This window comes from Danio rerio, chromosome 22 (assembly GCF_052040795.2).
Source record: "Danio rerio strain M-AB ecotype USA chromosome 22, GRCz13ab, whole genome shotgun sequence".
Classification (NCBI taxonomy): domain Eukaryota; kingdom Metazoa; phylum Chordata; class Actinopteri; order Cypriniformes; family Danionidae; genus Danio; species Danio rerio.
In genome coordinates this window covers 11,476,352-11,483,630 of record NC_141042.1, presented here as the reverse complement: position 1 = coordinate 11,483,630, position 7,279 = coordinate 11,476,352, and the positions used below count along the sequence as shown (strand labels likewise).

General features: G+C 34.1%; 1 protein-coding gene across 3 annotated transcripts in view; it reads left to right on the top strand.

Moving 5' to 3' along the window:
• Positions 1–1,549: 1,549 nt before the first annotated feature.
• Positions 1,550–7,279, top strand: part of arhgef18b (Rho/Rac guanine nucleotide exchange factor 18b) — a 98,408-nt gene continuing 92,678 nt past the window's right edge. For all 3 annotated transcript variants that reach the window (XR_015521730.1, XM_087304011.1, XM_087304010.1), the window contains exon 1: positions 1,550–1,939. The gene's annotated coding sequence lies outside the window, so the exon portion shown is untranslated. The remainder of the gene's footprint in view (positions 1,940–7,279) is intronic.

Genomic DNA, 7,279 nt, shown 5'->3' with positions numbered 1-7,279 from the left:
TGCTGAGAATTTTGTAAAAAAAAAAAATAAACAACTAAAATAAAAAATTGTGGATCTATGCAGAATTATTTTGGGGGTATCGTAACAAAACTTAATTTATGAAATTAAAATGATAGCTTTTTAAATTTAATTTCATGTTTACAATGCAAATCCATATAGATCTACTTATTTGGTAAACAAGGCACGTCACTCATATAATGTATCTACTATAAGACAGAAAATATTACTGCACAAACTGTATTGTAAATAAATCATGAACATTTTATGTTAGTCAATATTATTATTGGAATTAATTTAAAAACTGAATAACTACACACATTTACACAACGAAATAAATAGATTCAAAAATCTGTAGAAATCTGTGGATTTCTGTGCGTGTAGATTCCGTATGGGCCTAATCTTTAGTTAACATTTCATTATTTTTTTAAAGTTTCGATAATATCATTGTAATATTTCTACACGGCTTTATAGTATAATAACTTATTTTAATTAGTTGTCTGTTTTTTGTTTGTTTACGTTTTTCAGTTCATTTTGTAATTGTAGTATATAATTTCAGTTTTATTTATTTTTTGTTTGTTTTAGTTATCTAAAATAGCATCCGGTTAAAGAAATTTGTCCTTTTTATTTATTTATTTTTTATTTCATTTTAAAATATATAGTAAATATTTTTTGTTAACTTTTTTATAGAATTTTATTTATTGTAGAATTTAATTTTAGTTTTATTTATTTATTTATTTATTTATTTTATTTATTTATTTATTTATTTATTGTTCTGGGTATCTATAATAGCATCCAAAGTTAAAGAAAGTTGTCCTTTTTATTTATTTTTTTAGATTTAATTTCAAAATATATTTTAGTAAATGTTTTTTGTTTACGTTTTTTAGTTAATTTTTTTTGTAGTATTTAATTTCAGTTTTATTTATTTATTTATTTATTTATTTATTTATTTATTTATTTATTTATTTATTTATTTATCTTATTAGTTATCAATAATAGCATCCTAAGTTAAAGAAAATTGTCCTTTTTATTTATTTATTTTTAGATTTGATTTCAAAATATATATTTAGTAAATGTTTTTTGTTTATGTTTTTCAGTTCATTTTTTATTGTAGTATTTAATTTCAGCTTTATTTATTATTTTTTTGTTTGTTTTAGTTATCTATAATAGCGTCCAAAGTTACATAAATTAGTCCTTTTTGTTTTTTTTTTTAGATTTAATTTCAAAATATATATTAGTAAATGTTTTTTTGTTGTTTTCAATTGAAACATTTAGTTTAAGTTTATCATCTTATATTTATATATCAGTTTGACTGAAGTTGAGATGACTAGAAAAGTTCATTTCATTCAACTAAAAAAATGTTGAAACCTGTTTACTTATTAAAATAAGTTAAAGTAACATAAAAATATCTGTTGTCTTGACTTTTTTTGTCATTTCATGTTTGTAAAATTCCCATTTACAAGAAATTCCATTCAATAAAACCACAAAGAGCCTCCAAGTGTAGTTAATACTCATCAAACCTTATAGTACCTCATCAACAGAGCGGCGGTTCAGTTCACAAGCTCTCAGAAGCAAAAACAAACTGATGTTCGTTCACCACTTTAACCACCAGCGCTCGAGTTCCGCTCATGGAAACCTGCACGAGTGCACTTGATAGTGTGAAATTTACTGCAGCACATGCAAAAGACACATCCAGTCTGGCTTCTAAACCATCCACCATTGGCAGATTTCGATCATATCTCTCTCGCCGTGAAAATCTAAAGGCCATGAGTCTGTTTGCCAGCCTGAAGAGGAAGTTGTAGCAGTGTAGTGTGTTTTAGTCTGTGGTTAACGCAGCATTTTTACTCTCTCCAGAGCTGTCAGTTGGCAGAAAGTCGAACGCTGGTCTTCAAGAACAACACTTTTATACCTCTTTCCTTGTTTTTGAGCTCTTTGGATTGAGGTGAGCATAAAAAAATTGAGTTTTTAAGTTTGTACGCTGTGTTTTGAACTGAGTTTGTGCCTTTGTTTTGGTAATTTACTATCTTCTGCTGTTTCAGATAAGCTGATATGCTATCATGCTAGATTTATTGTGCTTGACCTCGAGTTTTGAATGAATTTTTGGAAAGTTTTGGCTCAGAAAGACACATCAAACTGGATTCCACTAGTGTTTTTAGCTATTATTTCTTCATCTATCAGTTTGCTTTGAGGAACTAAGCAGACATGCTGTGGTCAAACTGTGACAGGAGAAAAGACTTGTGTTTTTTGAGATGAGCCTGCTATTTTTCAAGTGGAGCAGTTGTCACGCTTGTGCTTTAGTGTTTTCCACTTTCACTCTTATGCAGCAGATTTCATTTTAGTCCATTTTTCTAAACGATACTATGATTTTACACAGTTTAATGGGGGTTGTGTGACTGTAGCAGGTGGTATTATTATAGTACTTTGAAAAACACCATGTAAGATGGGTTTTATATTTCCAATGGTATTTTGTGCTTTTGTGGTGCAAATTTGTTGTTACAGTGTGTTAATAATGGCATTTGCACATTACTACAGTACATATATGTTTTTAAATGCATTTCCGATTGTTGCCTCTGAAATAGTTGCCATGTAATTATAGTGGCTTAAGAAAGCCAACATACTGTTACACTACATATTCTTCCGTCTTCTTCTAAGACTAATTTCTACATGCATCTCCTCTTAGAATATTCATACTACAACCACCAAACTAACACCAAACTTCCAAACTGCTCTGACTCTGGTTGCTATATCTTTTACACCTGATCCGACTTACGGTTTTCCCAAACTAACCCAGAAAATTTGTAAAAGTCCCATTGACGTAACATTGGACCAAACTTTATGACCTCATAACTTTGCACCAGACTGTCATACAGACTTAAGGTTGGGCTTATTTAACTCCCAATCTACCAATCTGCCAATGACTGATGACCTTTCATCTTACTAGCCACACCCTAGCAACCACTTCAGACACCTTAGCAACTGTCCCCTAGACTTCCATTGTTAAAAACTGCTATTGACTTTACATTGGACATACTAACAAACATACTAATCATACTAGCAACATACCAATTCATACTAAATTAATGCTAACAACATGCTAGTTTAAACAAGAAACATGCTAGCAACATGTTAATTCATACTAGAACCATGGTAACAACATGCTAATGTCTGCTAAAACATGCATGCAAATTCATAATAGAACCATGGTAATTTATGTTAGCAACGTCCTAGCAACCACTCAAAACCTCATAGCAACTGCCTGGCAACACCTTAGCAACCATTCAGAACACCTTAGCAACTGCCTAGCAACACCTTAGCAACCACCTAGAAAACTCTAGCAACCTCCTATCAACCACTCAGAACACCTTAGCAACCACCTACAACACCATAGCAATTGCCTAGCAATGCCTTAGCAACCACTCAGAACACCATAGCAACCGCCTAGCTACACCATAGCAACCACAGAGCAACCACTCAAAACACCTAAGCAACTGCCTACCAATGCCTTAAAGAGTCAAAACACTATAGCAATGCCCTAGCAACCAATCAGAACACCCTAGCAACCGCCTATAAACCACTCAGATCTCCTTAGCAATGGCCTTGCAACGCCTTAGCAACAACCTAAAACACTAGCAATCACCTAACAATGCCTTAGCAACCACTCAGAACACCCTAGCAATGCCTTAGCAACCACTCAGAACACCATAGCAACCACTTAGCTACACCTTAACAACACCTCAGCAACGCCTTAGCAACCGCCAAGAAACCATTCAGAACACCTTAGCAAATGCCTAGCAATGCCTTAAACAGTCAAAACACACCATCAACACCCTAGCAACCATTAAGAAAACCCCAGCAACCACCTATCAACCACTTAGAACACCTTAGCAACGGCCTAGCAACACCTTAGCAACCACCTAGAACACCCTAGCAATCACCTAGTAACGCCTTAGCAACCACTCAAAACACCATAGCAACCGCCTAGCTACACCCTAGCAACGCCTTAGCAACCGCCGAGTATCCACTCAGAACACCTTAGCAACTGCCTAGCAATGCCTTAAACAATCAAAACATGCTAGCAACGCCCAAGCAGCCACTCAGAACACCCTAGCAACCGCCTATCAACCGCTCAGAATACCTTAGGAATGGCCTAGCAATGCCTTGGCAACCCCCTACAACACCATAGCAATCGCCTAGCAATGTCTTAGCAACCACTCAGAACACCCTAGCAACCACCTACCAAGTAACATGACTAGATCCATACTAGAAACCAGCTAACCTGTAGTTATCTATCTATGCCGACTGCTTCAAATGTTTGAAAAACTAATCCAGAGATTCATTTTTAAAGCTACTTCAAACTTTCAGACTGGGGTTTCTCAAGCCACCATAAAGTTTGTTTAAGAACTTTCCTTTTCTAGTTTAAATTAATGTACTAACATGACTAAAAACTCAAATAGAAATGACTAAAAACCACATTTACACAATGTAGAGCAAGAAGATTTGCAAAATGGTATTTGCACAATACTATAGTACACCATTCTGACCAATATGTGCACTGTATTGCTTTTTGAAAGGTTAATACGCCAAGGGAGTACAATTGGCAAGGACAGAGTGGACGTGCCCCCACCAATTACTGAAATGTCCCTACTAATAATTTAATTGACTTCAAAATAAAGTAATGCTCCTTCAACTCTTAACCTACATGTGCACCAAGTTCACTACAAGTTCACCGTAATACTATTAACTAAGGCTGTGCAATTAATCAAAATTCAGTTTCCATTTTGGCCTTCATGATTATGAAAAACAATAATCAGGATAAAACAGTTAAATTCTGAGAGTTAAAACCTCCCTAAATTTCTCTACATTCATACCTCCTCAAAGTCTGACTGCAGGAAAATCATGTAAATTGACTTTTGCAGCATGGGGCATGATTGTTATTTGTATTATTAAGTGTTTATTTATGTTTTTAAAAGCGTAAAACAGAATTTATGCTGTTCAATGCACGCGCTCTAGGGGTGTATGATCCCCACCAATGTCTAGAGCAAATCTACGCCCTTGTAATACACTATATAGAGCATAGACACACATACACACACTTTAAAAAGAAATTAAATAACTGTAGAAATGAAAATGGGACTCGAATGAAAACTGAAATATAATCTAACCATTTAAAACAACAACTTAGTCGAACTTTTCATATTCAAACTACAAGATGCTGAAAAAAAAACAACATACACTGGCTCCAAATGAGACTGTGCATTTAAGTCACACTTAAAATAGACATTTTTACTTTTAATTGTGAATAGTCAAAGATATTTCAGGATAAAATGAGGTATTTTAAAGGAAAAAAAAGAGTATTTAATCAAAAAAAGAACTGATTGGACCAGGGCTTCCAAAGCTTTTTTGCTTGCGATCCCTAAAAATAACAATTCTAGTTACTTGCAACCCCCACCATCCTTGTAGGTGGTTATAAACATACAAATATTGCTCACAATGGTGCGCACACACACACACACACACACACACACACACACACACACCAGTAGAAACTATATAAACAAGCTTATCAATAGTCTACCAATCATCTAATTTTCTTAGTCATTATTCTTTTGTTTAATTTAATATTAAACTTACTTAATAAGAATGGTGAGCACAATGTGTACATCACAAGACTATTCTTGGTTTAATTTCAGAGACCACACCTTTGAACCTCTATGTTTAGTCATGGCCTTTATTTTTAAGGTATATGAGTGCCGTAAGTGTTAAAGTTTAACATTGTGCTGTAAAATCAATATGCTGCAACTAACACTATTGCTGTGTCATTAATCTAATAACCCCAGGGGTCGCAATCCAATGGATAAAAAAGTGAAAGGTTGATGGCTTTTTATTTGCATGTTGTTGTTTTTTTTATGTAATTATTAAATACTGTTTATTTTCTATAGGTTATGGATAATATATGCTAATTCTAATAGTTTAGCAACATACTGTATATGATATTTTTGGAAATCAAGAAGTGACCCCCCGCTTATTGTCCTGAGACCCCCCAGATGGTCCTAGCCCCCACTTTGGGAGCCACTGTATTAGATAGTCAAAAGTATACCCTAGATGGTTAGTTATGAAAAGGGGAGGAGTCTAAAAAGTAATGGACTTGATGATGTCATCAGAAAAGGAACATTGTTTGGGAGCAATATGTTACATTTTGACACAAAATATGAGAAAAACAATTAATAATAGTAATGGTAATAATAGTAAATTTAAATTTATTCACAAATAAATGCAAATTTCTTTACTCCATACAAGATGTAGGTGACTTTTTTTCAGAACATTTGGCTATCAATAAAAGTCAGTAGCTATTTTCATTCCCCTATTTTTATGCACACAACTGAGTAGGACAAACTTAATAAAGATGTGTATAAACTATGATAGAAACACATTTACTGAATAAATTCGGGCATGCGCATCAAAAAAATCACAAAAAAATGTGTGCGATGGGATCACATTAGTCGAAAACCAGCAGACTGACCACAATGTTTGTCTGAAATGTTGTTTTGGTCATTCTAAAATCCCTCAGCCAAAGTCTGTCATCAAAATGGTTCGATGTTATTATTATTATTATTATTATTATTATATTACTATTACCTCAAGAACTGTTTTGAGCCTTTGTTTTCCAAAAGAACATCTCAAGGGGGTCGCACACTGAATGTGCTATGCCACATCGCGCATATGACAGTTGTAAATAGCACACACCAAGCATGCACATTCGCATGTTATTTAATATGAAACTATGCAAATGGTGCTCTGTGGTGCGACAGAAATTTGAACAATGTCCTCAGTCATAGCTGGGCACCGCTGACTTCTATCGCTGGTGTGCCTAACTTGATAGAAATCTATTTCTAAAAAACAATTCTAAAAAACATGGCGTGTCATGTCATGGCGTGGCACATCCAGTATGCGAACCCCTTAACAATTTCAAAAGCAACCGCATGTTCATTGCGTATCTTCTTCGTCTTTTGAAGCTTAATAAATTTATTATATAAGAAAAAAAGGCCAACAGTAGCTTCTCGAACTGGAGCAGTTTATCAGGAAGTGATGATTTTGTCTTCTTTGACTCATCAAATGGAAACGCTGCTTTCTTCGTAAATGTTTTACATGATATTCCAGTTTTGAGCACAAGTCTAATGCCTCATTCACTAGCAGTGACTTTAGTATGCTGTCGCTCTGCTGCAAACGCAGATCTGTGTAGATCTATACAGCCAGTGTTGCCAACTATTTTCAATAAAAAGTT